The following is a 27,994-nucleotide window of genomic DNA, read 5'->3' on the forward strand; positions in this document are numbered from 1 at the left end:
TAGAAGCTAGTGGCTTGCCACTGGCCTGCCTCTTCAATTGCCATTAGCATTCCAATGGAAGCTATTCTTGGACAACTTTGCTCTGCTTGCTGCTAGTTCTGCCCCAGCCTACCATAGAGAACCTTGCTCTTGCCTTGAGGCTCTGAGATGCCAAGAACTTGTCAACTTCAAAGGGCGGGCCGGGCTACATCTACTCAGCTGCCACAGTTTCTCCTTGCTAGACCTAGTGGGAAAGCATTTTGCTGAGATGCAGAAGGCAAGAAACGCAGCATACGGAGACGCGGAGCTGTCCCAAGTGCCGCTGCCTAGGCGTCTTTCCGCAGAAGGAGCGCCCCGGAGCGCACCGCAACCGGCGCCGTCATCTCTGCGCAAAGAGCCAAAATATTTTAAAACCCGCCAAAACTAATCCAAAAATATTTTCAAACCCGCCAAAATAGAAAACCAGACAGAAGAGATCAATACATTCGAAAAAACCTGACAAAACATGATCAAGCCCACCAAAGCTAATCCAAACACACCAAAAACTGGGCTAAACAGAATCAAAACAAATCAAAACCTTCTAAAAGCCCGCCAAAATATTTCAAAACCCGTCAAAACTAATCAAAATATTCCAAATACCCGCCAAAACATTCCGAACACCCACCAAAAGGAATCCAAACATTCCAAAACCTGTCAACACAATAAAAACAACTCAAGAGAATACAAAACATTCTAAAACCCAACCAACACATTCCGAAAACCCGCCAAAACATCATAAAAACAAATCAAAACCAACCAAAATATTCCGAAAACCCGCCAAAATTATTTAGACCCACAAAACTCATCAAAACATTCTAAAAAGATGCCAAAACATTAGAAAACCAGACAGAACTGATCAAAACATTCAAAAAACTTGGCAAAACATCATAAAAACAAATCAAAACCAACCAAAACATTCCAAAAACCCGACAAAATAGTTTAGAACCTGCCAAAACTGATCAAAACATTCGGAAAAGATGCCAAAATACTAGAAAACCAGTCAGAAGTGATCGAAACATTCAAAAAACCCGCCAAAATATAGTAAAAACAAAGCTAAAGAAACCAAAATATTATAAACAACCTCTAAAATATCTTAAAACCCGCCAAAACTGATCAAAACATTCTGAAAATCGGCCAACATATTAGAAAACCAGCCAGAACTGATCAAACCAAAAAAAAACCCTTGCCAAAACATAACAAAAAAAAATGAAAACCAAGCAAAACCTTCCAAATACATGCCAAAATATTTTAAACTAGACAAAACAAATCAAAACATTCCAAAACCCACAAAATAATATTAAAAAGAAATCAAAACCAACCAAAACATTCTAGAAAACCGACCAAAACATTCTGAAAACCCGCAAAATCAAAATAAAAACAAATCAAAACCAAGCAAAACATTCCAAAAACCCAACAAAATAGTTTAGAACCCGCCAAAACTGATCAAAACATTCTGAAAAGATGCCAAAATACTAGAAAACCAGTAAGAAGTGATCGAAACATTCAATAACTTGCCAAAACATAATCAAAACAAATGAAAGCAAACCCAAACATTCCAAATACCCGCCAAAAGATTTTAAAACCCGCCGAAAGGAATCCAAACGTTCCACAACCTGCCAACACAATAAAAACAACACAAGAGAAAACAAAACATTCTAAAACACCACCAAAACATTCCGAAAACCCGCCAAAACATCATCAAAACAAATCAAAACAAACCAAACAATAAGAGGAACACGGCAACATATTGGCAAGCAAGAGACGGAGAGCGCGGCACCTTCTAGGAGGCCAAGAAGGAAGCCGCACAACACCTGCACTGTGTCTGCAACTTTCAAACTGCTAGAAGCTAGTGGCTTGCCACTGGCCTGCCTCTTCAATTGCCATTAGCATTCCAATGGAAGCTATTCTTGGACAACTTTGCTCTGCTTGCAACTAGTTCTGCCCCAGCCTACCATAGATAACCTTGCTCTTGCCTTGAGGCTCTGAGATGCCAAGAACTTGTCAACTTCAAAGGGCGGGCCGGGCTACATCTACTCAGCTGCCACAGTTTCTCCTTGCTAGACCTAGTGGGAAAGCATTTTGCTGAGATGCAGAAGGCAAGAAACGCAGCATACGGAGACGCGGAGCTGTCCCAAGTGCCGCTGCCTAGGCGTCTTTCCGCAGAAGGAGCGCCCCGGAGCGCACCGCAACCGGCGCCGTCATCTCTGCGCAAAGAGCCAAAATATTTTAAAACCCGCCAAAACTAATCCAAAAATATTTTCAAACCCGCCAAAATAGAAAACCAGACAGAAGAGATCAATACATTCGAAAAAACCTGACAAAACATGATCAAGCCCACCAAAGCTAATCCAAACACACCAAAAACTGGGCTAAACAGAATCAAAACAAATCAAAACAAATCGAAACCTTCTAAAAACCCACCAAAATATTTCAAAACCCGTCAAAACTAATCAAAACATTCCGAACACCCGCCAAAACATTCCGAACACCCGCCAAAAGGAATCCAAACATTCCAAAACCTGCCAACACAATATAAACAACTCAAGAGAATACAAAACATTCTAAAACCCAACCAAAACATTCCGAAAACCCACCAAAACATCATAAAAAAGAAAATCAAAACCAACCAAAATATTCCGAAAACCCGCCAAAATAATTTAGACCCGCAAAACTCATCAAAACTTTCTGAAAAGATGCCAAAACATTAGAAAACCAGACAGAACTGATCAAAACATTGAAAAAACTAGGCAAAACATCATAAAAACAAATCAAAACCAACCAAAAAATTCCAAAAACCTGACAAAATAGTTTAGAACCTGCCAAAACTGATCAAAACATTCTGAAAAGATGCCAAAATACTAGAAAACCAGTCAGAAGTGATCGAAACTTTCAATAACTTGCCAAAACATAATCAAAACAAATGAAAGCAAACCAAAAACATTCCAAATACCCGCCAAAATATTTTAAAACCCGCCAAAAGGAATCCAAACGTTCCACAACCTGCCAACACAATAAAAACAACACAAGAGAAAACAAAACATTCTAAAACACCACCAAAACATTCCGAAAACCCGCCAAAACATCATCAAAACAAATCAAAACAAACCAAACAATAAGAGGAACACGGCAACATATTGGCAAGCAAGAGACGGAGAGCGCGGCACCTTCTAGGAGGCCAAGAAGGAAGCCGCACAACACCTGCACTGTGTCTGCAACTTTCAAACTGCTAGAAGCTAGTGGCTTGCCACTGGCCTGCCTCTTCAATTGCCATTAGCATTCCAATGGAAGCTATTCTTGGACAACTTTGCTCTGCTTGCAACTAGTTCTGCCCCAGCCTACCATAGATAACCTTGCTCTTGCCTTGAGGCTCTGAGATGCCAAGAACTTGTCAACTTCAAAGGGCGGGCCAGGCTACATCTACTCAGCTGCCACAGTTTCTCCTTGCTAGACCTAGTGGGAAAGCATTTTGCTGAGATGCAGAAGGCAAGAAACGCAGCATACGGAGACGCGGAGCTGTCCCAAGTGCCGCTGCCTAGGCGTCTTTCCGCAGAAGGAGCGCCCCGGAGCGCACCGCAACCGGCACCATCATCTCTGCGCAAAGAGCCAAAATATTTTCAAACCCGCCAAAACTCATCCAAAAATATTTTCAAACCCGCCAAAATAGAAAACCAGACAGAAGTCATCAATACATTCGAAAAAACCTGACAAAACATGATCAAGCCCACCAAAGCTAATCCAAACACACCAAAAACTGGGCTAAACAGAATCAAAACAACTCAAAACAAATCTAAACCTTCTAAAAACCCGCCAAAATATTTCAAAACCCGTCAAAACTAATCAAAACATTCCGAACACCCGCCAAAACATTCCGAACACCCGCCAAAAGGAATCCAAACATTCCAAAACCTGCCAACACAATAAAAACAACTCAAGAGAATACAAAACATTCTAAAACCCAACCAAAACATTCCGAAAACCCGCCAAAACATCATAAAAACAAATCAAAACCAACCAAAATATTCCGAAAACCCGCCAAAATGATTTAGACCCGCAAAACTCATCAAAACATTCTGAAAAGATGCCAAAACATTAGAAAACCAGCCAGAACTGATCAAAACATTCAGAAAACTTGGCAAAACATCATAAAAACAAATCAAAACCAACCAAAAAATTCCAAAAACCTGACAAAATAGTTTAGAACCTGCCAAAACTGATCAAAACATTCTGAAAAGATGCCAAAATACTAGAAAACCAGTCAGAAGTGATCGAAACTTTCAATAACTTGCCAAAACACAATCAAAACAAATGAAAGCAAACCAAAACATTCCAAATACCCGCCAAAATATTTGAAAACCCGCCAAAAGGAATCCAAATATTCCACAACCTGCCAAGACAATAAAAACAACACAAGAGAAAACAAAACATTCTAAAACACCACCAAAACATTCCGAAAACCCGCCAAAACATCATAAAAACAAATCAAAACAAACCAAACAATAGGAGGAACACGGCAACATATTGGCAAGCAAGAGACGGAGAGCACGGCACCTTCTAGGAGGCCAAGAAGGAAGCCGCACAACACCTGCACTGTGTCTGCAACTTTCAAACTGCTAGAAGCTAGTGGCTTGCCACTGGCCTGCCTCTTCAATTGCCATTAGCATTCCAATGGAAGCTATTCTTGGACAACTTTGCTCTGCTTGCTGCTAGTTCTGCCCCAGCCTACCATAGATAACCTTGCTCTTGCCTTGAGGCTCTGAGATGCCAAGAACTTGTCAACTTCAAAGGGCGGGCCGGGCTACATCTACTCAGCTGCCACAGTTTCTCCTTGCTAGACCTAGTGGGAAAGCATTTTGCTGAGATGCAGAAGGCAAGAAACGCAGAATACGGAGACGCGGAGCTGTCCCAAGTGCCGCTGCCAGGCGTCTTTCCGCAGAAGGAGCGCCCCGGAGCGCACCGCAACCGGCACCATCATCTCTGCGCAAAGAGCCAAAATATTTTCAAACCCGCCAAAACTCATCCAAAAATATTTTCAAACCCGCCAAAATAGAAAACCAGACAGAAGTCATCAATACATTCGAAAAAACCTGACAAAACATGATCAAGCCCACCACAGCTAATCCAAACACACCAAAAACTGGGCTAAACAGAATCAAAACAAATCAAAACAAATCGAAACCTTCTAAAAACCCGCCAAAATATTTCAAAACCCGTCAAAACTAATCAAAACATTCCGAACACCCGCCAAAACATTCCGAACACCCGCCAAAAGGAATCCAAACATTCCAAAACCTGCCAACACAATGAAAACAACTCAAGAGAATACAAAACATTCTAAAACCCAACCAAAACATTCAGAAAACCCACCAAAACATCATAAAAACAAATCAAAACCAACCAAAAAATTCCGAAAACCCGCCAAAATAATTTAGACCCGCAAAACTCATCAAAACATTCTGAAAAGATGCCAAAATACTAGAAAACCAGTCAGAAGTGATCAAAATATTCAGTAACTTGCCAAAATATAATCAAAACAAATGAAAGCAAACCAAAATATTCCAAATACCCGCCAAAATATTTTAAAACCCGCCAAAATGAACCCAAATATTCCAAAACCTGCCAAGTCAATAAAAACTACACAAGAGAAAAAAAACATTCTGAAACACCACCAAAACATTCTGAAAACCTGCCAAAACATCATAAAAACAAATCAAAACAAACCAAACAATAGGAGGAACACGGCAACATATTGGCAAGCAAGAGACGGAGAGCGCGGCACCTTCTAGGAGGCCAAGAAGGAAGCCGCACAACACCTGCACTGTGTCTGCAACTTTCAAACTGCTAGAAGATAGTGGCTTGCCACTGTCCTGCCTCTTCAATTGCCATTAGCACTCCAATGGAAGCTATTCTTGGACAACTTTGCTCTGCTTGCTGCTAGTTCTGCCCCAGCCTACCATAGATAACCTTGCTCTTCCCTTGAGGCTCTGAGATGCCAAGAACTTGTCAACTTCAAAGGGCAGGCCGGGCTACATCTACTCAGCTGCCACAGTTTCTCCTTGCTAGACCTAGTGGGAAAGCATTTTGCTGAGATGCAGAAGGCAAGAAACGCAGAATACGGAGACGCGGAGCTGTCCCAAGTGCCGCTGCCAGGCGTCTTTCCGCAGAAGGAGCGCCCCGGAGCGCACCGCAACCGGCACCATCATCTCTGCGCAAAGAGCCAAAATATTTTCAAACCCGCCAAAACTCATCCAAAAATATTTTCAAACCCGCCAAAATAGAAAACCAGACAGAAGTCATCAATACATTCGAAAAAACCTGACAAAACATGATCAAGCCCACCAAAGCTAATCCAAACACACCAAAAACTGGGCTAAACAGAATCAAAACAAATCAAAACAAATTGAAACCTTCTAAAAACCGTCCAAAATATTTCAAAGCCCATCAAAACTAATCAAAACATTCCGAACACCCGCCAAAACATTCCGAACACCCGCCAAAAGGAATCCAAACATTCCAAAACCTGCCAACACAATAAAAACAACTCAAGAGAATACAAAACATTCTAAAACCCAACCAAAACATTCCGAAAACCCACCAAAACATCATAAAAACAAATCAAAACCAACCAAAATATTCCGAAAACCCGCCAAAATGATTTAGACCCGCAAAACTCATCAAAACATTCTGAAAAGATGCCAAAACATTAGAAAACCAGACAGAACTGATCAAAACATTCAAAAAACTTGGCAAAACATCACAAAAACAAATCAAAACCAACCAAAAAATTCCGAAAACCTGACAAAATAGTTTAGAACCCGCCAAAACTGATCAAAACATTCTGAAAAGATGCCAAAATACTAGAAAACCAGTCAGAAGTGATCGAAACTTTCAATAACTTGCCAAAACATAATCAAAACAAATGAAAGCAAACCAAAACATTCCAAATACCCGCCAAAATATTTTAAAACCCGCCGAAAGGAATCCAAATGTTCCACAACCTGCCAACACAATAAAAACAACACAAGAGAAAACAAAACATTCTAAAACACCACCAAAACATTCCGAAAACCCGCCAAAACATCATCAAAACAAATCAAAACAAACCAAACAATAGGAGGAACACGGCAACATATTGGCAAGCAAGAGACGTAGAGCGCGGCACCTTCTAGGAGGCCAAGAAGGAAGCCGCACAACACCTGCACTGTGTCTGCACCTTTCAAACTGCTAGAAGCTAGTGGCTTGCCACTGGCCTGCCTCTTCTATTGCCATTAGCATTCCAATGGAAGCTATTCTTGGACAACTTTGCTCTGCTTGCTGCTAGTTCTGCCCCAGCCTACCATAGATAACCTTGCTCTTGCCTTGAGGCTCTGAGATGCCAAGAACTTGTCAACTTCAAAGGGCGGGCCAGGCTACATCTACTCAGCTGCCACAGTTTCTCCTTGCTAGACCTAGTGGGAAAGCATTTTGCTGAGATGCAGAAGGCAAGAAACGCAGAATACGGAGACGCGGAGCTGTCCCAAGTGCCGCTGCCTAGGCGTCTTTCCGCAGAAGGAGCGCCCCGGAGCGCACCGCAACCGGCACCGTCATCTCTGCGCAAAGAGCCAAAATATTTTCAAACCCGCCAAAACTCATCCAAAAATATTTTCAAACCCGCCAAAATAGAAAACCAGACAGAAGTCATCAATACATTCGAAAAAACCTGACAAAACATGATCAAGCCCACCAAAGCTAATCCAAACACACCAAAAACTGGGCTAAACAGAATCAAAACAAATCAAAACAAATCGAAACCTTCTAAAAACCCGCCAAAATATTGCAAAACCCGTCAAAACTAATCAAAACATTCCGAACACCCGCCAAAAGGAATCCAAACATTCCAAAACCTGCCAACACAATAAAAACAACTCAAGAGAATACAAAACATTCTAAAACCCAACCAAAACATTCCGAAAACCCGCCAAAACATCATAAAAAGAAAATCAAAACCAACCAAAATATTCCGAAAACCCGCCAAAATTATTTAGACCCGCAAAACTCATCAAAACATTCTGAAAAGATGCCAAAACATTAGAAAACCAGACAGAACTGATCAAAACATTGAAAAAACTTGGCAAAACATCACAAAAACAAATCAAAACCAACCAAAAAATTCCGAAAACCTGACAAAATAGTTTAGAACCCGCCAAAACTGATCAAAACATTCTGAAAAGATGCCAAAATACTAGAAAACCAGTCAGAAGTGATCGAAACTTTCAATAACTTGCCAAAACATAATCAAAACAAATGAAAGCAAACCAAAACATTCCAAATACCCGCCAAAATATTTTAAAACCCGCCAAAAGGAATCCAAACATTCCAAAACCTGCCAAGACAATCAAAACAACACAAGAGAAAACAAAACATTCTAAAACACCACCAAAACATTCCGAAAACCCGCCAAAACATCATAAAAACAAATCAAAACAAACCAAACAATAGGAGGAACACGGCAACATATTGGCAAGCAAGAGACGGAGAGCGCGGCACCTTCTAGGAGGCCAAGAAGGAAGCCGCACAACAACTGCACTGTGTCTGCAACTTTCAAACTGCTAGAAGATAGTGGCTTGCCACTGGCCTGCCTCTTCAATTGCCATTAGCACTCCAATGGAAGCTATTCTTGGACAACTTTGCTCTGCTTGCTGCTAGTTCTGCCCCAGCCTACCATAGATAACCTTGTTCTTCCCTTGAGGCTCTGAGATGCCAAGAACTTGTCAACTTCAAAGGGCGGGCCGGGCTACATCTACTCAGCTGCCACAGTTTCTCCTTGCTAGACCTAGTGGGAAAGCATTTTGCTGAGATGCAGAAGGCAAGAAACGCAGAATACGGAGACGCGGAGCTGTCCCAAGTGCCGCTGCCAGGCGTCTTTCCGCAGAAGGAGCGCCCCGGAGCGCACCGCAACCGGCACCATCATCTCTGCGCAAAGAGCCAAAATATTTTCAAACCCGCCAAAACTCATCCAAAAATATTTTCAAACCCGCCAAAATAGAAATCCAGACAGAAGAGATCAATACATTCGAAAAAACCTGACAAAACATGATCAAGCCCACCAAAGCTAATCCAAACACACCAAAAACATGGCTAAACAGAATCAAAACAAATCAAAACAAATCGAAACCTTCTAAAAACCCGCCAAAATATTTCAAAGCCCATCAAAACTAATCAAAACATTCCGAACACCCGCCAAAACATTCCGAACACCCGCCAAAAGGAATCCAAACATTCCAAAACCTGCCAACACAATGAAAACAACTCAAGAGAATACAAAACATTCTAAAACCCAACCAAAACATTCAGAAAACCCACCAAAACATCATAAAAACAAATCAAAACCAACCAAAATATTCCGAAAACCCGCCAAAATAATTTAGACCAGCAAAACTCATCAAAACATTCTGAAAAGATGCCAAAATACTAGAAAACCAGTCAGAAGTGATCAAAATATTCAATAACTTGCCAAAATATAATCAAAACAAATGAAAGCAAACCAAAACATTCCAAATACCCGCCAAAATATTTGAAAACCCGCCAAAATGAACCCAAATATTCCAAAACCTGCCAAGTCAATAAAAACTACACAAGAGAAAAAAAAACATTCTGAAACACCACCAAAACATTCCGAAAACCCGCCAAAACATCATAAAAACAAATCAAAACAAACCAAACAATAGGAGGAACACAGCAACATATTGGCAAGCAAGAGACGGAGAGCGCGGCACCTTCTAGGAGGCCAAGAAGGAAGCCGCACAACACCTGCACTGTGTCTGCAACTTTCAAACTGCTAGAAGCTAGTGGCTTGCCACTGGCCTGCCTCTTCAATTGCCATTAGCATTCCAATGGAAGCTATTCTTGGACGACTTTGCTCTGCTTGCTGCTAGTTCTGCCCCAGCCTACCATAGATAACCTTGCTCTTCCCTTGAGGCTCTGAGATGCCAAGAACTTGTCAACTTCAAAGGGCGGGCCGGGCTACATCTACTCAGCTGCCACAGTTTCTCCTTGCTAGACCTAGTGGGAAAGCATTTTGCTGAGATGCAGAAGGCAAGAAACGCAGAATACGGAGACGCGGAGCTGTCCCAAGTGCCGATGCCAGGCGTCTTTCCGCAGAAGGAGCGCCCCGGAGCGCACCGCAACTGGCACCGTCATCTCTGCGCAAAGAGCCAAAATATTTTCAAACCCGCCAAAACTTATCCAAAAATATTTTCAAACCCGCCAAAATAGAAAACCAGACAGAAGAGATCAATACATTCGAAAAAACCTGACAAAACATGATCAAGCCCACCAAAGCTAATCCAAACACACCAAACACTGGGCTAAACAGAATCAAAACAAATCAAAACAAATCGAAACCTTCTAAAAACCGGCCAAAATATTGCAAAACCCGTCAAAACTAATCAAAACATTCCGAACACCCGCCAAAAGGAATCCAAACATTCCAAAACCTGCCAACACAATAAAAACAACTCAAGAGAATACAAAACATTCTAAAACCCAACCAAAACATTCCGAAAACCCGCCAAAACATCATAAAAACAAATCAAAACCAACCAAAATATTCCGAAAACCCGCCAAAATTATTTAGACCCGCAAAACTCATCAAAACATTCTGAAAAGATGCCAAAACATTAGAAAACCAGACAGAACTGATCAAAACATTCAAAAAACTTGGCAAAACATCACAAAAACAAATCAAAACCAAACAAAAAATTCCAAAAACCTGACAAAATAGTTTAGAACCCGCCAAAACTGATCAAAACATTCTGAAAAGATGCCAAAATACTAGAAAACCAGTCAGAAGTGATCGAAACTTTCAATAACTTGCCAAAACATAATCAAAACAAATGAAAGCAAACCAAAACATTCCAAATACCCGCCAAAATATTTTAAAACCCGCCAAAAGGAATCCAAATGTTCCACAACCTGCCAAGACAATAAAAACAACACAAGAGAAAACAAAACATTCTAAAACACCACCAAAACATTCCGAAAACCCGCCAAAACATCATCAAAACAAATCAAAACAAACCAAACAATAGGAGGAACACGGCAACATATTGGCAAGCAAGAGACGTAGAGCGCGGCACCTTCTAGGAGGCCAAGAAGGAAGCCGCACAACACCTGCACTGTGTCTGCAACTTTCAAACTGCTAGAAGATAGTGGCTTGCCACTGGCCTGCCTCTTCAATTGCCATTAGCATTCCAATGGAAGCTATTCTTGGACAACTTTGCTCTGCTTGCTGCTAGTTCTGCCCCAGCCTACCATAGATAACCTTGCTCTTCCCTTGAGGCTCTGAGATGCCAAGAACTTGTCAACTTCAAAGGGCGGGCCGGGCTACATCTACTCAGCTGCCACAGTTTCTCCTTGCTAGACCTAGTGGGAAAGCATTTTGCTGAGATGCAGAAGGCAAGAAACGCAGAATACGGAGACGCGGAGCTGTCCCAAGTGCCGCTGCCAGGCGTCTTTCCGCAGAAGGAACGCCCCGGAGCGCACCACAACCGGCACCGTCATCTCTGCGCAAAGAGCCAAAATATTTTCAAACCCGCCAAAACTCATCCAAAAATATTTTCAAACCCGCCAAAATAGAAAACCAGACAGAAGAGATCAATACATTCGAAAAAACCTGACAAAACATGATCAAGCCCACCAAAGCTAATCCAAACACACCAAAAACTGGGCTAAACAGAATCAAAACAAATCAAAACAAATCGAAACCTTCTAAAAACCGTCCAAAATATTTCAAAGCCCATCAAAACTAATCAAAACATTCCGAACACCCGCCAAAACATTCTGAACACCCGCCAAAAGGAATCCAAACATTCCAAAACCTGCCAGCACAATAAAAACAACTCAAGAGAATACAAAACATTCTAAAACCCAACCATAACATTCAGAAAACCCACCAAAACATCATAAAAACAAATCAAAACCAACCAAAATATTCCGAAAACCCGCCAAAATGATTTAGACCCGCAAAACTCATCAAAACATTCTGAAAAGATGCCAAAATACTAGAAAACCAGTCAGAAGTGATCAAAATATTCAATAACTTGCCAAAATATAATCAAAACAAATGAAAGCAAACCAAAACATTCCAAAAACCCGCCAAAATATTTTAAAACCCGCCAAAATGAATCCAAAGATTCCAAAACCTGCCAAGTCAATAAAAACTACACAAGAGAAAAAAAAACATTCTAAAACACCACCGAAACATTCCGAAAACCAGCTAAAAGATTCCAAAATCCGGCAAAACTTAATAAAAACAAAAGTAAGGCAGAGAAAACATTCTTAAAAAACCCCAAGTATTTCAAAACCTGTCATAAGTCATCAAAATATTCTAAAACCCAATCAAACAAAAATAAAAACCTGCCAAAACATGACAAAGCCCACAAAAACTTATCCAAAAACACCAAAAACCCGCCAGAGTTTTAGAAAAACAAAACAAATCAAAATATTCTAAAAACCCAAGAAGAACATTTTTAAACTTGCCCGAATAAATCAAAACATTCTAAAACCCTCCATATCACATTAAAAACTAATCAAAATCAACCAAAACCTTCTGAAAAGACATCAAAACATTCCAGAAACCACCCATAATATTCTAGAATCCCCAAACACTGATCAAAATATTGTGAGAACACGACACCACAGGAAAAATCTCAGCAAAACTAATCCAAACACATCAAAATACAATAAAGAACAATCTTAACAAATCGCGTGGGAAGCCATGATCTTGTAGCAGTTAGAAAGATGCGGACACCGTCCGGGTGTTGTGCAGCTTCACTCTCCGCATCGTAGAAGGTACCGCGCTCTCCGTCTCTCGGATGCGATCAAGCGGCTCTTCGCGCACAGAGCACTGTGCCGGTCACTGTGCGCTGCGGAGCTCTCTTTCTGCCGAAAGACGCCTGGCAGCGGCACTTAACTTCGGAGAGCTCCGTATCTCCGTATTCTGCATTTCTTGTCTTCTACGTCTCAGCAAAATGCTTTTCCACTGTGTCTAGCAAGGAGAAACTGTGCCAGCACAGTATACGTCCCCGGACTTGTGTTCTCAATTCCCGAGTTCTCGGCATCTCAAAAACTAACGGGAAGAGCAAGGTTATCTCTCGTGGGCTGGGGCAAAACTAGACGCAAGCACAGCAAAGTTGTGCAAGAATACCTTCCTTTCGGATGCTAATGGCAATTGAAGAGGCAGGCAAGTGGTAAGCCTTGAAATTCTAGCAGTTAGAAAGATGCGGACACAGTCCGGGTGTTGTGCAGCTTCACTCTTCGCATCGTAGAAGGTAACGCGCTCTCCGTCTCTCAGATGCGATCAAGCGGCTCTTCGCGCACAGAGCACTGTGCCGGTCACTGTGCGCTGCGGAGCTCTCTTTCTGCCGAAAGACGCCTGGCAGCGGCACTTAACTTCGGAGAGCTCCGTATCTCCGTATTCTGCATTTCTTGTCTTCTGCGTCTCAGCAAAATGCTTTTCCACTGTGTCTAGCAAGGAGAAACTGTGCCAGCACAGTATACGTCCCCGGACTTGTGTTCTCAATTCCCGAGTTCTCGGCATCTCAAAAACTAAAGGGAAGAGCAAGGTTATCTATGGTGGGCTGGGGCAGAACTAGACGCAAGCACAACAAAGTTGTGCAAGAATACCTTCCGTTCGGATGCTAATGGCAATTGAAGAGGCAGGCAAGTGGTAAGCCTTGAAATTCTAGCAGTTAGAAAGATGCGGACACAGTGCAGGCGTTGTGCGGCTTCACTCTTCGCATCCTAGAAGGTACCGCGCTCTCCGTCTCTCGGATGCGATCAAGCGGCTCTTCGCGCACAGAGCACTGTGCCGGTCACTGTGCGCTCCGGAGCTCTCTTTCTGCCGAAAGACGCCTGGCAGCGGCACTTAACTTCGGAGAGCTCCGTATCTCCGTATTCTGCATTTCTTGTCTTCTGCGTCTCAGCAAAATGCTTTTCCACTGTGTCTAGCAAGGAGAAACTGTGCCAGCACAGTATACGTCCCCGGACTTGTGTTCTCAATTCCCGAGTTCTCGGCACCTCAAAAACTAAAGGGAAGAGCAAGGTTATCTCTCGTGGGCTGGGGCAGAACTAGACGCAAGCACAGCAAAGTTGTGCAAGAATACCTTCCGTTCGGATGCTAATGGCAATTGAAGAGGCAGGCAAGTGGTAAGCCTTGAAATTCTAGCAGTTAGAAAGATGCGGACAATGTCCGGGTGTTGTGCGACTTCACTCTTCGCATCGTAGAAGGTACCGCGCTCTCCGTCTCTCGGATGCGATCAAGCGGCTCTTCGCGCACAGAGCACTGTGCCGGTCACTGTGCGCTGCGGAGCTCTCTTTCTGCCGAAAGACGCCTGGCAGCGGCACTTAACTTCGGAGAGCTCCGTATCTCCGTATTCTGCATTTCTTGTCTTCTGCGTCTCAGCAAAATGCTTTTCCACTGTGTCTAGCAAGGAGAAACTGTGCCAGCACAGTATACGTCCCCGGACTTGTGTTCTCAATTCCCGAGTTCTCGGCATCTCAAAAACTAACGGGAAGAGCAAGGTTATCTATGGTGGGCTGGGGCAGAACTAGACGCAAGCACAACAAAGTTGTGCAAGAATACCTTCCTTTCGGATGCTAATGGCAATTGAAGAGGCAGGCAAGTGGTAAGCCTTGAAATTCTAGCAGTTAGAAAGATGCGGACACAGTCCGGGTGTTGTGCAGCTTCACTCTTCGCATCGTAGAAGGTAACGCGCTCTCCGTCTCTCAGATGCGATCAAGCGGCTCTTCGCGCACAGAGCACTGTGCCGGTCACTGTGCGCTCCGGAGCTCTCTTTCTGCCGAAAGACGCCTGGCAGCGGCACTTAACTTCGGAGAGCTCCGTATCTCCGTATTCTGCATTTCTTGTCTTCTGCGTCTCAGCAAAATGCTTTTCCACTGTGTCTAGCAAGGAGAAACTGTGCCAGCACAGTATACGTCCCCGGACTTGTGTTCTCAATTCCCGAGTTCTTGGCACCTCAAAAACTAAAGGGAAGAGCAAGGTTATCTCTCGTGGGCTGGGGCAGAACTAGACGCAAGCACAGCAAAGTTGTGCAAGAATACCTTCCTTTCGGATGCTAATGGCAATTGAAGAGGCAGGCAAGTGGTAAGCCTTGAAATTCTAGCAGTTAGAAAGATGCGGACAATGTCCGGGTGTTGTGCGACTTCACTCTTCGCATCGTAGAAGGTACCGCGCTCTCCGTCTCTCGGATGCGATCAAGCGGCTCTTCGCGCACAGAGCACTGTGCCGGTCACTGTGCGCTGCGGAGCTCTCTTTCTGCCGAAAGACGCCTGGCAGCGGCACTTAACTTCGGAGAGCTCCGTATCTCCGTATTCTGCATTTCTTGTCTTCTGCGTCTCAGCAAAATGCTTTTCCACTGTGTCTAGCAAGGAGAAACTGTGCCAGCACAGTATACGTCCCCGGACTTGTGTTCTCAATTCCCGAGTTCTTGGCACCTCAAAAACTAAAGGGAAGAGCAAGGTTATCTATGGTGGGCTGGGGCAGAACTAGACGCAAGCACAGCAAAGTTGTGCAAGAATACCTTCCGTTCGGATGCTAATGGCAATTGAAGAGGCAGGCAAGTGGTAAGCCTTGAAATTCTAGCAGTTAGAAAGATGCGGACAATGTCCGGGTGTTGTGCGACTTCACTCTTCGCATCGTAGAAGGTACCGCGCTCTCCGTCTCTCGGATGCGATCAAGCGGCTCTTCGCGCAGAGAGCACTGTGCCGGTCACTGTGCGCTGCGGAGCTCTCTTTCTGCCGAAAGACGCCTGGCAGCGGCACTTAACTTCGGAGAGCTCCGTATCTCCGTATTCTGCATTTCTTGTCTTCTGCGTCTCAGCAAAATGCTTTTCCACTGTGTCTAGCAAGGAGAAACTGTGCCAGCACAGTATACGTCCCCGGACTTGTGTTCTCAATTCCCGAGTTCTCGGCATCTCAAAAACTAACGGGAAGAGCAAGGTTATCTATGGTGGGCTGGGGCAGAACTAGACGCAAGCACAACAAAGTTGTGCAAGAATACCTTCCTTTCGGATGCTAATGGCAATTGAAGAGGCAGGCAAGTGGTAAGCCTTGAAATTCTAGCAGTTAGAAAGATGCGGACACAGTCCGGGTGTTGTGCGGCTTCACTCTTCGCATCGTAGAAGGTAACGCGCTCTCCGTCTCTCGGATGCGATCAAGCGGCTCTTCGCGCAGAGAGCACTGTGCCGGTCACTGTGCGCTCCGGAGCTCTCTTTCTGCCGAAAGACGCCTGGCAGCGGCACTTAACTTCGGAGAGCTCCGTATCTCCGTATTCTGCATTTCTTGTCTTCTGCGTCTCAGCAAAATGCTTTTCCACTGTGTCTAGCAAGGAGAAACTGTGCCAGCACAGTATACGTCCCCGGACTTGTGTTCTCAATTCCCGAGTTCTCGGCATCTCAAAAACTAACGGGAAGAGCAAGGTTATCTATGGTGGGCTGGGGCAGAACTAGACGCAAGCACAACAAAGTTGTGCAAGAATACCTTCCTTTCGGATGCTAATGGCAATTGAAGAGGCAGGCAAGTGGTAAGCCTTGAAATTCTAGCAGTTAGAAAGATGCGGACACAGTCCGGGTGTTGTGCGGCTTCACTCTTCGCATCGTAGAAGGTAACGCGCTCTCCGTCTCTCAGATGCGATCAAGCGGCTCTTCGCGCAGAGAGCACTGTGCCGGTCACTGTGCGCTGCGGAGCTCTCTTTCTGCCGAAAGACGCCTGGCAGCGGCACTTAACTTCGGAGAGCTCCGTATCTCCGTATTCTGCATTTCTTGTCTTCTGCGTCTCAGCAAAATGCTTTTCCACTGTGTCTAGCAAGGAGAAACTCTGCCAGCACAGTATACGTCCCCGGACTTGTGTTCTCAATTCCCGAGTTCTCGGCATCTCAAAAACTAAAGGGAAGAGCAAGGTTATCTATGGTGTGCTGGGGCAAAACTAGACGCAAGCAGAGCAAAGTTGTGCAAGAATACCTTCCTTTCGGATGCTAATGGCAATTGAAGAGGCAGGCGAGTGGTAAGCCTTGAACTTCTAGCAGTTAGAAAGCTACGGACACAGTGCAGGCGTTGTGCGGCTTCACTCTTCGCATCCTAGAAGGTGGCGCGCTCTCCGTCTCTCGGCTGCCATCTAGCGAGTGTTTGCGCAGAGAGCGCTGTGCTGATCGCGGTTCTAAATATTTTTGTGGGTTTTGGGGATGTTTTGGTTCGTTTTTTTGAAGTTTTGGAGAGTTTTGGAATATTTCGGTTCCTTTCGGCGGGTTTTGAAATATTTTGCCCGGATTTTTAAAATGTTTTTATTTGTTTTTATTATTTTTTGGTAAGTTTTTTGTGTGTTTGATAAGTCCTGGCTGGTTTTCTCGTAGTTTGGCATCTTTTCAGAATGTTTTGATCAGTTTTGGCGGGTTCTAAACTATTTTGTCAGGTTTTTGGAATGTTTTGGTTGGTTTTGATTTGTTTTTATGATATTTTGGCGGGATTTCGGAATATTTTGGCTGGTTTTTGGAATGTTTTGGTTGGTTTTGATTTGTTTTTATGATGTATTGCCAAGTTTTTTGAATATTTTGATCAGTTCAGGCTGGTTTTCTAATGTTTTGGCATCTTTTCAGAATGTTTTGATGAGTTTTGCGGGTCTAGATCATTTTGGCGGGGTTTTCAGAATGTTTTGGTTGGTTTTGATTTGTTTTTATGATGTTTTGGCGGGTTTTCGGAATGTTTTGGTGGTGTTTTAGAATGTTTTGTATTCTCTTGTGTTGTTTTGATTGTCTTGGCAGGTTTTGGAATGTTTGGATTCCTTTTGGCGGGTTTTAAAATCTTTTGGCGGGTATTTGGAATGTTTTGGTTTGCTTTCATTTGTTTTGATTATGTTTTGGCAAGTTATTGAATGTTTCGATCACTTCTTACGGGTTTGATAGTATTTTGGCATCTTTTCAGAATGTTTTGATCAGTTTTGGCGGGTTCTAAATAATTTTGTCGGGTTTTTGGAATGTTTTGGTTGGTTTTGATTTGTTTTTATGATGTATTGCCAAGTTTTTTGAATGTTTTGATCAGTTCAGGCTGGTTTTCTAATGTTTTGGCATCTTTTCAGAATGTTTTGATGAGTTTTGCGGGTCTAAATCATTTTGGCGGGTTTTCAGAATGTTTTGGTTGGTTTTGATTTGTTTTTATGATGTTTTGGTGGGTTTTCGGAATGTTTTGGTTGGGTTTTAGAATGTTTTGTATTCTCTTGAGTTGTTTTTATTGTGTTGGCAGGTTTTGGAATGTTTGGTTTCATTTTGGCGGGTTTTAAAATCTTTTGGCGGGTATTTGGAATGTTTTGGCGGGTATTCGGAAGGTTTTGATTAGTTTTGACAGGTTTTGAAATATTTTGGCGGGTTTTTAGAAGGTTTCGATTTGTTTTGATTTGTTTTGATTCTGTTTAGCCCAGTTTTTGGTGTGTTTGGATTAGCTTTGTTGGGCTTGATCATGTTTTGTCAGGTTTTTTCGAATGTATTGATGACTTCTGTCTGGTTTTCTATTTTGGCGGGTTTGAAAATATTTTTGGATTAGTTTTGGCGGGTTTGAAAATATTTTGGCTCTTTGGGCAGAGATGACGGTGCCGGTTGCGGTGCGCTCCGGGGCGCTCCTTCTGCGGAAAGACGCCTGGCAGCGGCACTTGGGACAGCTCCGCGTCTCCGTATTCTGCGTTTCTTGCCTTCCGCATCTCAGCAAAATGCTTTCCCACTAGGTCTAGCAAGGAGAAACTGTGGCAGCTGAGTAGATGTAGCCTGGCCCGCCCTTTGAAGTTGACAAGTTCTTGGCATCTCAGAGCCTCAAGGGAAGAGCAAGGTTATCTATGGTAGGCTGGGGCAGAACTAGCAGCAAGCAGAGCAAAGTTGTCCAAGAATAGCTTCCATTGGAATGCTAATGGCAATTGAAGAGGCAGGCCAGTGGCAAGCCACTAGCTTCTAGCAGTTTGAAAGTTGCAGACACAGTGCAGGTGTTGTGCGGCTTCCTTCTTGGCCTCCTAGAAGGTGCCGCGTTCTCCGTCTCTTGCTTGCCAATATGTTGCCGTGTTCCTCTTATTTTTTGGTTGGTTTTGATTTGTTTTTATGATGTTTTGGCGGGTTTTCGGAATGTTTTGGTGGTGTTTTAGAATGTTTTGTATTCTCTTGTGTTGTTTTGATTGTCTTGGCAGGTTTTGGAATGTTTGGATTCCTTTTGGCGGGTTTTAAAATATTTTGGCGGGTATTTGGAATGTTTTGGTTTGCTTTCATTTGTTTTGATTATGTTTTGGCAAGTTATTGAATGTTTTGATCACTTCTTACTGGTTTTCTAGTATTTTGGCATCCTTTCAGAATGTTTTGATCAGTTTTGGCGGGTTCTAAATAATTTTGTCGGGTTTTTGGAATGTTTTGGTTGGTTTTGATTTGTTTTTATGATGTATTGCCAAGTTTTTTGAATGTTTTGATCAGTTCAGGCTGGTTTTCTAATGTTTTGGCATCTTTTCAGAATGTTTTGATGAGTTTTGCGGGTCTAAATCATTTTGGCGGGTTTTCAGAATGTTTTGGTTGGTTTTGATTTGTTTTTATGATGTTTAGGTGGGTTTTCGGAATGTTTTGGTTGGGTTTTAGAATGTTTTGTATTCTCTTGAGTTGTTTATATTGTGTTGGCAGGTTTTGGAAGGTTTGGATTCCTTTTGGCGGGTTTTAAAATCTTTTGGCGGGTATTTGGAATGTTTTGGCGGGTATTCGGAAGGTTTTGATTAGTTTTGACGGGTTTTGAAATATTTTGGTGGGTTTTTAGAAGGTTTAGATTTGTTTTGATTTGTTTTGATTCTGTTTAGCCCAGTTTTTGGTGTGTTTGGATTAGCTTTGGTGGGCTTGATCATGTTTTGTCAGGTTTTTTCGAATGTATTGATGACTTCTGTCTGGTTTTCTATTTTGGCGGGTTTGAAAATATTTTTGGATGAGTTTTGGCGGGTTTGAAAATATTTTGGCTCTTTGGGCAGAGATGACGGTGCCGGTTGCGGTGCGCTCCGGGGCGCTCCTTCTGCGGAAAGACGCCTGGCAGCGGCACTTGGGACAGCTCCGCATCTCCGTATTCTGCGTTTCTTGCCTTCTGCATCTCAGCAAAATGCTTTCCCACTAGGTCTAGCAAGGAGAAACTGTGGCAGCTGAGTAGATGTAGCCTGGCCCGCGCTTTGAAGTTGACAAGTTCTTGGCATCTCAGAGCCTCAAGGGAAGAGCAAGGTTATCTATGGTAGGCTGGGGCAGAACTAGCAGCAAGCAGAGCAAAGTTGTCCAAGAATAGCTTCCATTGGAATGCTAATGGCAATTGAAGAGGCAGGCCAGTGGCAAGCCACTAGCTTCTAGCAGTTTGAAAGTTGCAGACACAGTGCAGGTGTTGTGCGGCTTCCTTCTTGGCCTCCTAGAAGGTGCCGCGCTCTCCGTCTCTTGCTTGCCAATATGTTGCCTTGTTCCTCTTATTTTTTGGTTGGTTTTGATTTGTTTTTATGATGTTTTGGTGGGTTTTCGGAATGTTTTGGTGGTGTTTTAGAATGTTTTGTATTCTCTTGTGTTGTTTTGATTGTCTTGGCAGGTTTTGGAATGTTTGGATTCCTTTTGGCGGGTTTTAAAATATTTTGGCGGGTATTTGGAATGTTTTGGTTTGCTTTCATTTGTTTTGATTATGTTTTGGCAAGTTATTGAAAGTTTCGATCACTTCTGACTGGTTTTCTAGTATTTTGGCATCTTTTCAGAATGTTTTGATCAGTTTTGGCGGGTTCTAAATAATTTTGTCGGGTTTTTGGAATGTTTTGGTTGGTTTTGATTTGTTTTTATGATGTATTGCCAAGTTTTTTGAATGTTTTGATCAGTTCAGGCTGGTTTTCTAATGTTTTGGCATCTTTTCAGAATGTTTTGATGAGTTTTGCGGGTCTAAATCATTTTGGCGGGTTTTCAGAATGTTTTGGTTGGTTTTGATTTGTTTTTATGATGTTTAGGTGGGTTTTCGGAATGTTTTGGTTGGGTTTTAGAATGTTTTGTATTCTCTTGAGTTGTTTTTATTGTGTTGGCAGGTTTTGGAAGGTTTGGATTCCTTTTGGCGGGTTTTAAAATCTTTTGGCGGGTATTTGGAATGTTTTGGCGGGTATTCGGAAGGTTTTGATTAGTTTTGACGGGTTTTGAAATATTTTGGCGGGTTTTTAGAAGGTTTAGATTTGTTTTGATTTGTTTTGATTCTGTTTAGCCCAGTTTTTGGTGTGTTTGGATTAGCTTTGGTGGGCTTGATCATGTTTTGTCAGGTTTTTTCGAATGTATTGATGACTTCTGTCTGGTTTTCTATTTTGGCGGGTTTGAAAATATTTTTGGATGAGTTTTGGCGGGTTTGAAAATATTTTGGCTCTTTGGGCAGAGATGACGGTGCCGGTTGCGGTGTGCTCCGGGGCGCTCCTTCTGCGGAAAGACGCCTGGCAGCGGCACTTGGGACAGCTCCACGTCTACGTATTGTGCGTTTCTTGCCTTCTGCATCTCAGCAAAATGCTTTCCCACTAGGTCTAGCAAGGAGAAACTGTGGCAGCTGAGTAGATGTAGCCCGGCCCGCCCTTTGAAGTTGACAAGTTCTTGGCATCTCAGAGCCTCAAGGCAAGAGCAAGGTTATCTATGGTAGGCTGGGGCAGAACTAGCAGCAAGCAGAGCAAAGTTGTCCAAGAATAGCTTCCATTGGAATGCTAATGGCAATTGAAGAGGCAGGCCAGTGGCAAGCCACTAGCTTCTAGCAGTTTGAAAGTTGCAGACACAGTGCAGGTGTTGTGCGGCTTCCTTCTTGGCCTCCTAGAAGGTGCCGTGTTCTCCGTCTCTTGCTTGCCAATATGTTGCCGTGTTCCTCTTAGTTTTTGGTTGGTTTTGATTTGTTTTTATGATGTTTTGGCGGGTTTTCGGAATGTTTTGGTGGTGTTTTAGAATGTTTTGTATTCTCTTGTGTTGTTTTGATTGTCTTGGCAGGTTTTGGAATGTTTGGATTCCTTTTGGCGGGTTTTAAAATATTTTGGCGGGTATTTGGAATGTTTTGGTTTGCTTTCATTTGTTTTGATTATGTTTTGGCAAGTTATTGAATGTTTTGATCACTTCTTACTGGTTTTCTAGTATTTTGGCATCTTTTCAGAATGTTTTGATCAGTTTTGGCGGGTTCTAAATAATTTTGTCGGGTTTTTGGAATGTTTTGGTTGGTTTTGATTTGTTTTTATGATGTATTGCCAAGTTTTTTGAATGTTTTGATCAGTTCAGGCTGGTTTTCTAATGTTTTGGCATCTTTTCAGAATGTTTTGATGAGTTTTGCGGGTCTAAATCATTTTGGCGGGTTTTCAGAATGTTTTGGTTGGGTTTTAGAATGTTTTGTATTCTCTTGAGTTGTTTTTATTGTGTTGGCAGGTTTTGGAATGTTTGGATTCCTTTTGGCGGGTTTGAAAATCTTTTGGCGGGTATTTGGTATGTTTTGGCGGGTGTTCGGAATGTTTTGATTAATTTTGACGGGTTTTGAAATATTTTGGCGGGTTTTTAGAAGGTTTAGATTTGTTTTGATTTGTTTTGATTCTGTTTAGCCCAGTGTTTGGTGTGTTTGGATTAGCTTTGTTGGGCTTTATCATGTTTTGTCAGGTTTTTTCGAATGTATTGATGACTTCTGTCTGGTTTTCTATTTTGGCGGGTTTGAAAATATTTTTGGATTAGTTTTGGCGGGTTTGAAAATATTTTGGCTCTTTGCGCAGAGATGACGGTGCCGGTTGCGGTGCGCTCCGGGGCGCTCCTTCTGCGGAAAGACGCCTGGCAGCGGCACTTGGGACAGCTCCGCGTCTCCGTATTCTGCGTTTCTTGCCTTCTGCATCTCAGCAAAATGCTTTCCCACTAGGTCTAGCAAGGAGAAACTGTGGCAGCTGAGTAGATGTAGCCTGGCCCGCCCTTTGAAGTTGACAAGTTCTTGGCATCTCAGAGCCTCAAGGCAAGAGCAAGGTTATCTATGGTGGGCTGGGGCAGAACTAGCAGCAAGCAGAGCAAAGTTGTCCAAGAATAGCTTCCATTGGAATGCTAATGGCAATTGAAGAGGCAGGCCAGTGGCAAGCCACTAGCTTCTAGCAGTTTGAAAGTTGCAGACACAGTGCAGGTGTTGTGCGGCTTCCTTCTTGGCCTCCTAGAAGGTGCCGCGCTCTCCGTCTCTTGCTTGCCAATATGTTGCCGTGTCCCTCTTATTTTTTGGTTGGTTTTGATTTGTTTTTATGATGTTTTGGCGGGTTTTCGGAATGTTTTGGTGGTGTTTTAGAATGTTTTGTATTCTCTTGTGTTGTTTTGATTGTCTTGGCAGGTTTTGGAATGTTTGGATTCCTTTTGGCGGGTTTTAAAATATTTTGGCGGGTATTTGGAATGTTTTGGTTTGCTTTCATTTGTTTTGATTATGTTTTGGCAAGTTATTGAATGTTTCGATCACTTCTTACTGGTTTTCTAGTATTTTGGCATCTTTTCAGAATGTTTTGATCAGTTTTGGCGGGTTCTAAATAATTTTGTCGGGTTTTTGGAATGTTTTGGTTGGTTTTGATTTGTTTTTATGATGTATTGCCAAGTTTTTTGAATGTTTTGATCAGTTCAGGCTGGTTTTCTAATGTTTTGGCATCTTTTCAGAATGTTTTGATGAGTTTTGCGGGTCTAAATCATTTTGGCGGGTTTTCAGAATGTTTTGGTTGGTTTTGATTTGTTTTTATGATGTTTTGGTGGGTTTTCGGAATGTTTTGGTTGGGTTTTAGAATGTTTTGTATTCTCCTGAGTTGTTTTTATTGTGTTGGCAGGTTTTGGAATGTTTGGATTCCTTTTGGCGGGTTTTAAAATCTTTTGGCGAGTATTTGGTATGTTTTGGCGGGTGTTCGGAATGTTTTGATTAGTTTTGATGGGCTTTGAAATATTTTGGCGGGTTTTTAGAAGGTTTCGATTTGTTTTGATTTGTTTTGATTCTGTTTAGCCCAGTGTTTGGTGTGTTTGGATTAGCTTTGTTGGGCTTGATCATGTTTTGTCAGGTTTTTTCGAATGTATTGATGACTTCTGTCTGGTTTTCTATTTTGGCGGGTTTGAAAATATTTTTGGATGAGTTTTGGCGGGTTTGAAAATATTTTGGCTCTTTGGGCAGAGATGACGGTGCCGGTTGCGGTGTGCTCCGGGGCGCTCCTTCTGCGGAAAGACGCCTGGCAGCGGCACTTGGGACAGCTCCGCGTCTCCGTATTCTGCGTTTCTTGCCTTCTGCATCTCAGCAAAATGCTTTCCCACTAGGTCTAGCAAGGAGAAACTGTGGCAGCTGAGTAGATGTAGCCTGGCCCGCCCTTTGAAGTTGACAAGTTCTTGGCATCTCAGAGCCTCAAGGCAAGAGCAAGGTTATCTATGGTAGGCTGGGGCAGAACTAGCAGGAAGCAGAGCAAAGTTGTCCAAGAATAGCTTCCATTGGAATGCTAATGGCAATTGAAGAGGCAGGCCAGTGGCAAGCCACTAGCTTCTAGCAGTTTGAAAGTTGCAGACACAGTGCAGGTGTTGTGCGGCTTCCTTCTTGGCCTCCTAGAAGGTGCCGCGCTCTCCGTCTCTTGCTTGCCAATATGTTGCCTTGTTCCTCTTATTTTTTGGTTGGTTTTGATTTGTTTTTATGATGTTTTGGCGGGTTTTCGGAATGTTTTGGTGGTGTTTTAGAATGTTTTGTATTCTCTTGTGTTGTTTATATTGTCTTGGCAGGTTTTGGAATGTTTGGATTCCTTTTGGCGGGTTTTAAAATATTTTGGCGGGTATTTGGAATGTTTTGGTTTGCTTTCATTTGTTTTGATTATGTTTTGGCAAGTTATTGAAAGTTTCGATCACTTCTGACTGGTTTTCTAGTATTTTGGCATCTTTTCAGAATGTTTTGATCAGTTTTGGCGGGTTCTAAATAATTTTGTCGGGTTTTTGGAATGTTTTGGTTGGTTTTGATTTGTTTTTATGATGTATTGCCAAGTTTTTTGAATGTTTTGATCAGTTCAGGCTGGTTTTCTAATGTTTTGGCATCTTTTCAGAATGTTTTGATGAGTTTTGCGGGTCTAAATCATTTTGGCGGGTTTTCAGAATGTTTTGGTTGGTTTTGATTTGTTTTTATGATGTTTAGGTGGGTTTTCGGAATGTTTTGGTTGGGTTTTAGAATGTTTTGTATTCTCTTGAGTTGTTTTTATTGTGTTGGCAGGTTTTGGAATGTTTGGATTCCTTTTGGCGGGTTTGAAAATCTTTTGGCGGGTATTTGGAATGTTTTGGCGGGTATTCGGAAGGTTTTGATTAGTTTTGACGGGTTTTGAAATATTTTGGCGGGTTTTTAGAAGGTTTCGATTTGTTTTGATTTGTTTTGATTCTGTTTAGCCCAGTTTTTGGTGTGTTTGGATTAGCTTTGTTGGGCTTGATCATGTTTTGTCAGGTTTTTTCGAATGTATTGATGACTTCTGTCTGGTTTTCTATTTTGGCGGGTTTGAAAATATTTTTGGATTAGTTTTGGCGGGTTTGAAAATATTTTGGCTCTTTGGGCAGAGATGACGGTGCCGGTTGCGGTGCGCTCCGGGGCGCTCCTTCTGCGGAAAGACGCCTGGCAGCAGCACTTGGGACAGCTCCGCGTCTCCGTATTCTGCGTTTCTTGCCTTCTGCATCTCAGCAAAATGCTTTCCCACTAGGTCTAGCAAGGAGAAACTGTGGCAGCTGAGTAGATGTAGCCTGGCCCGCCCTTTGAAGTTGACAAGTTCTTGGCATCTCAGAGCCTCAAGGGAAGAGCAAGGTTATCTATGGTAGGCTGGGGCAGAACTAGCAGCAAGCAGAGCAAAGTTGTCCAAGAATAGCTTCCATTGGAATGCTAATGGCAATTGAAGAGGCAGGCCAGTGGCAAGCCACTAGCTTCTAGCAGTTTGAAAGTTGCAGACACAGTGCAGGTGTTGTGCGGCTTCCTTCTTGGCCTCCTAGAAGGTGCCGCGCTCTCCGTCTCTTGCTTGCCAATATGTTGCCTTGTTCCTCTTATTTTTTGGTTGGTTTTGATTTGTTTTTATGATGTTTTGGCGGGTTTTCGGAATGTTTTGGTGGTGTTTTAGAATGTTTTGTTTTCTCTTGTGTTGTTTATATTGTCTTGGCAGGTTTTGGAATGTTTGGATTCCTTTTGGCGGGTTTTAAAATATTTTGGCGGGTATTTGGAATGTTTTGGTTTGCTTTCATTTGTTTTGATTATGTTTTGGCAAGTTATTGAAAGTTTCGATCACTTCTGACTGGTTTTCTAGTATTTTGGCATCTTTTCAGAATGTTTTGATCAGTTTTGGCGGGTTCTAAATAATTTTGTCGGGTTTTTGGAATGTTTTGGTTGGTTTTGATTTGTTTTTATGATGTATTGCCAAGTTTTTTGAATGTTTTGATCAGTTCAGGCTGGTTTTCTAATGTTTTGGCATCTTTTCAGAATGTTTTGATGAGTTTTGCGGGTCTAAATCATTTTGGCGGGTTTTCAGAATGTTTTGGTTGGTTTTGATTTGTTTTTATGATGTTTAGGTGGGTTTTCGGAATGTTTTGGTTGGGTTTTAGAATGTTTTGTATTCTCTTGAGTTGTTTTTATTGTGTTGGCAGGTTTTGGAATGTTTGGATTCCTTTTGGCGGGTTTGAAAATCTTTTGGCGGGTATTTGGAATGTTTTGGCGGGTATTCGGAAGGTTTTGATTAGTTTTGACGGGTTTTGAAATATTTTGGCGGGTTTTTAGAAGGTTTCGATTTGTTTTGATTTGTTTTGATTCTGTTTAGCCCAGTTTTTGGTGTGTTTGGATTAGCTTTGGTGGGCTTGATCATGTTTTGTCAGGTTTTTTCGAATGTATTGATGACTTCTGTCTGGTTTTCTATTTTGGCGGGTTTGAAAATATTTTTGGATTAGTTTTGGCGGGTTTGAAAATATTTTGGCTCTTTGCGCAGAGATGACGGTGCCGGTTGCGGTGCGCTCCGGGGCGCTCCTTCTGCGGAAAGACGCCTGGCAGCGGCACTTGGGACAGCTCCGCGTCTCCGTATTCTGCGTTTCTTGCCTTCTGCATCTCAGCAAAATGCTTTCCCACTAGGTCTAGCAAGGAGAAACTGTGGCAGCTGAGTAGATGTAGCCTGGCCCGCCCTTTGAAGTTGACAAGTTCTTGGCATCTCAGAGCCTCAAGGCAAGAGCAAGGTTATCTATGGTAGGCTGGGGCAGAACTAGCAGCAAGCAGAGCAAAGTTGTCCAAGAATAGCTTCCATTGGAATGCTAATGGCAATTGAAGAGGCAGGCCAGTGGCAAGCCACTAGCTTCTAGCAGTTTGAAAGTTGCAGACACAGTGCAGGTGTTGTGCGGCTTCCTTCTTGGCCTCCTAGAAGGTGCCGCGCTCTCCGTCTCTTGCTTGCCAATATGTTGCCTTGTTCCTCTTATTTTTTGGTTGGTTTTGATTTGTTTTTATGATGTTTTGGCGGGTTTTCGGAATGTTTTGGTGGTGTTTTAGAATGTTTTGTTTTCTCTTGTGTTGTTTATATTGTCTTGGCAGGTTTTGGAATGTTTGGATTCCTTTTGGCGGGTTTTAAAATATTTTGGCGGGTATTTGGAATGTTTTGGTTTGCTTTCATTTGTTTTGATTATGTTTTGGCAAGTTATTGAAAGTTTCGATCACTTCTGACTGGTTTTCTAGTATTTTGGCATCTTTTCAGAATGTTTTGATCAGTTTTGGCGGGTTCTAAATAATTTTGTCGGGTTTTTGGAATGTTTTGGTTGGTTTTGATTTGTTTTTATGATGTATTGCCAAGTTTTTTGAATGTTTTGATCAGTTCAGGCTGGTTTTCTAATGTTTTGGCATCTTTTCAGAATGTTTTGATGAGTTTTGCGGGTCTAAATCATTTTGGCGGGTTTTCAGAATGTTTTGGTTGGTTTTGATTTGTTTTTATG

Source organism: Passer domesticus, chromosome 5 (genome assembly GCF_036417665.1).
Source record: "Passer domesticus isolate bPasDom1 chromosome 5, bPasDom1.hap1, whole genome shotgun sequence".
Lineage (NCBI taxonomy): Eukaryota > Metazoa > Chordata > Aves > Passeriformes > Passeridae > Passer > Passer domesticus.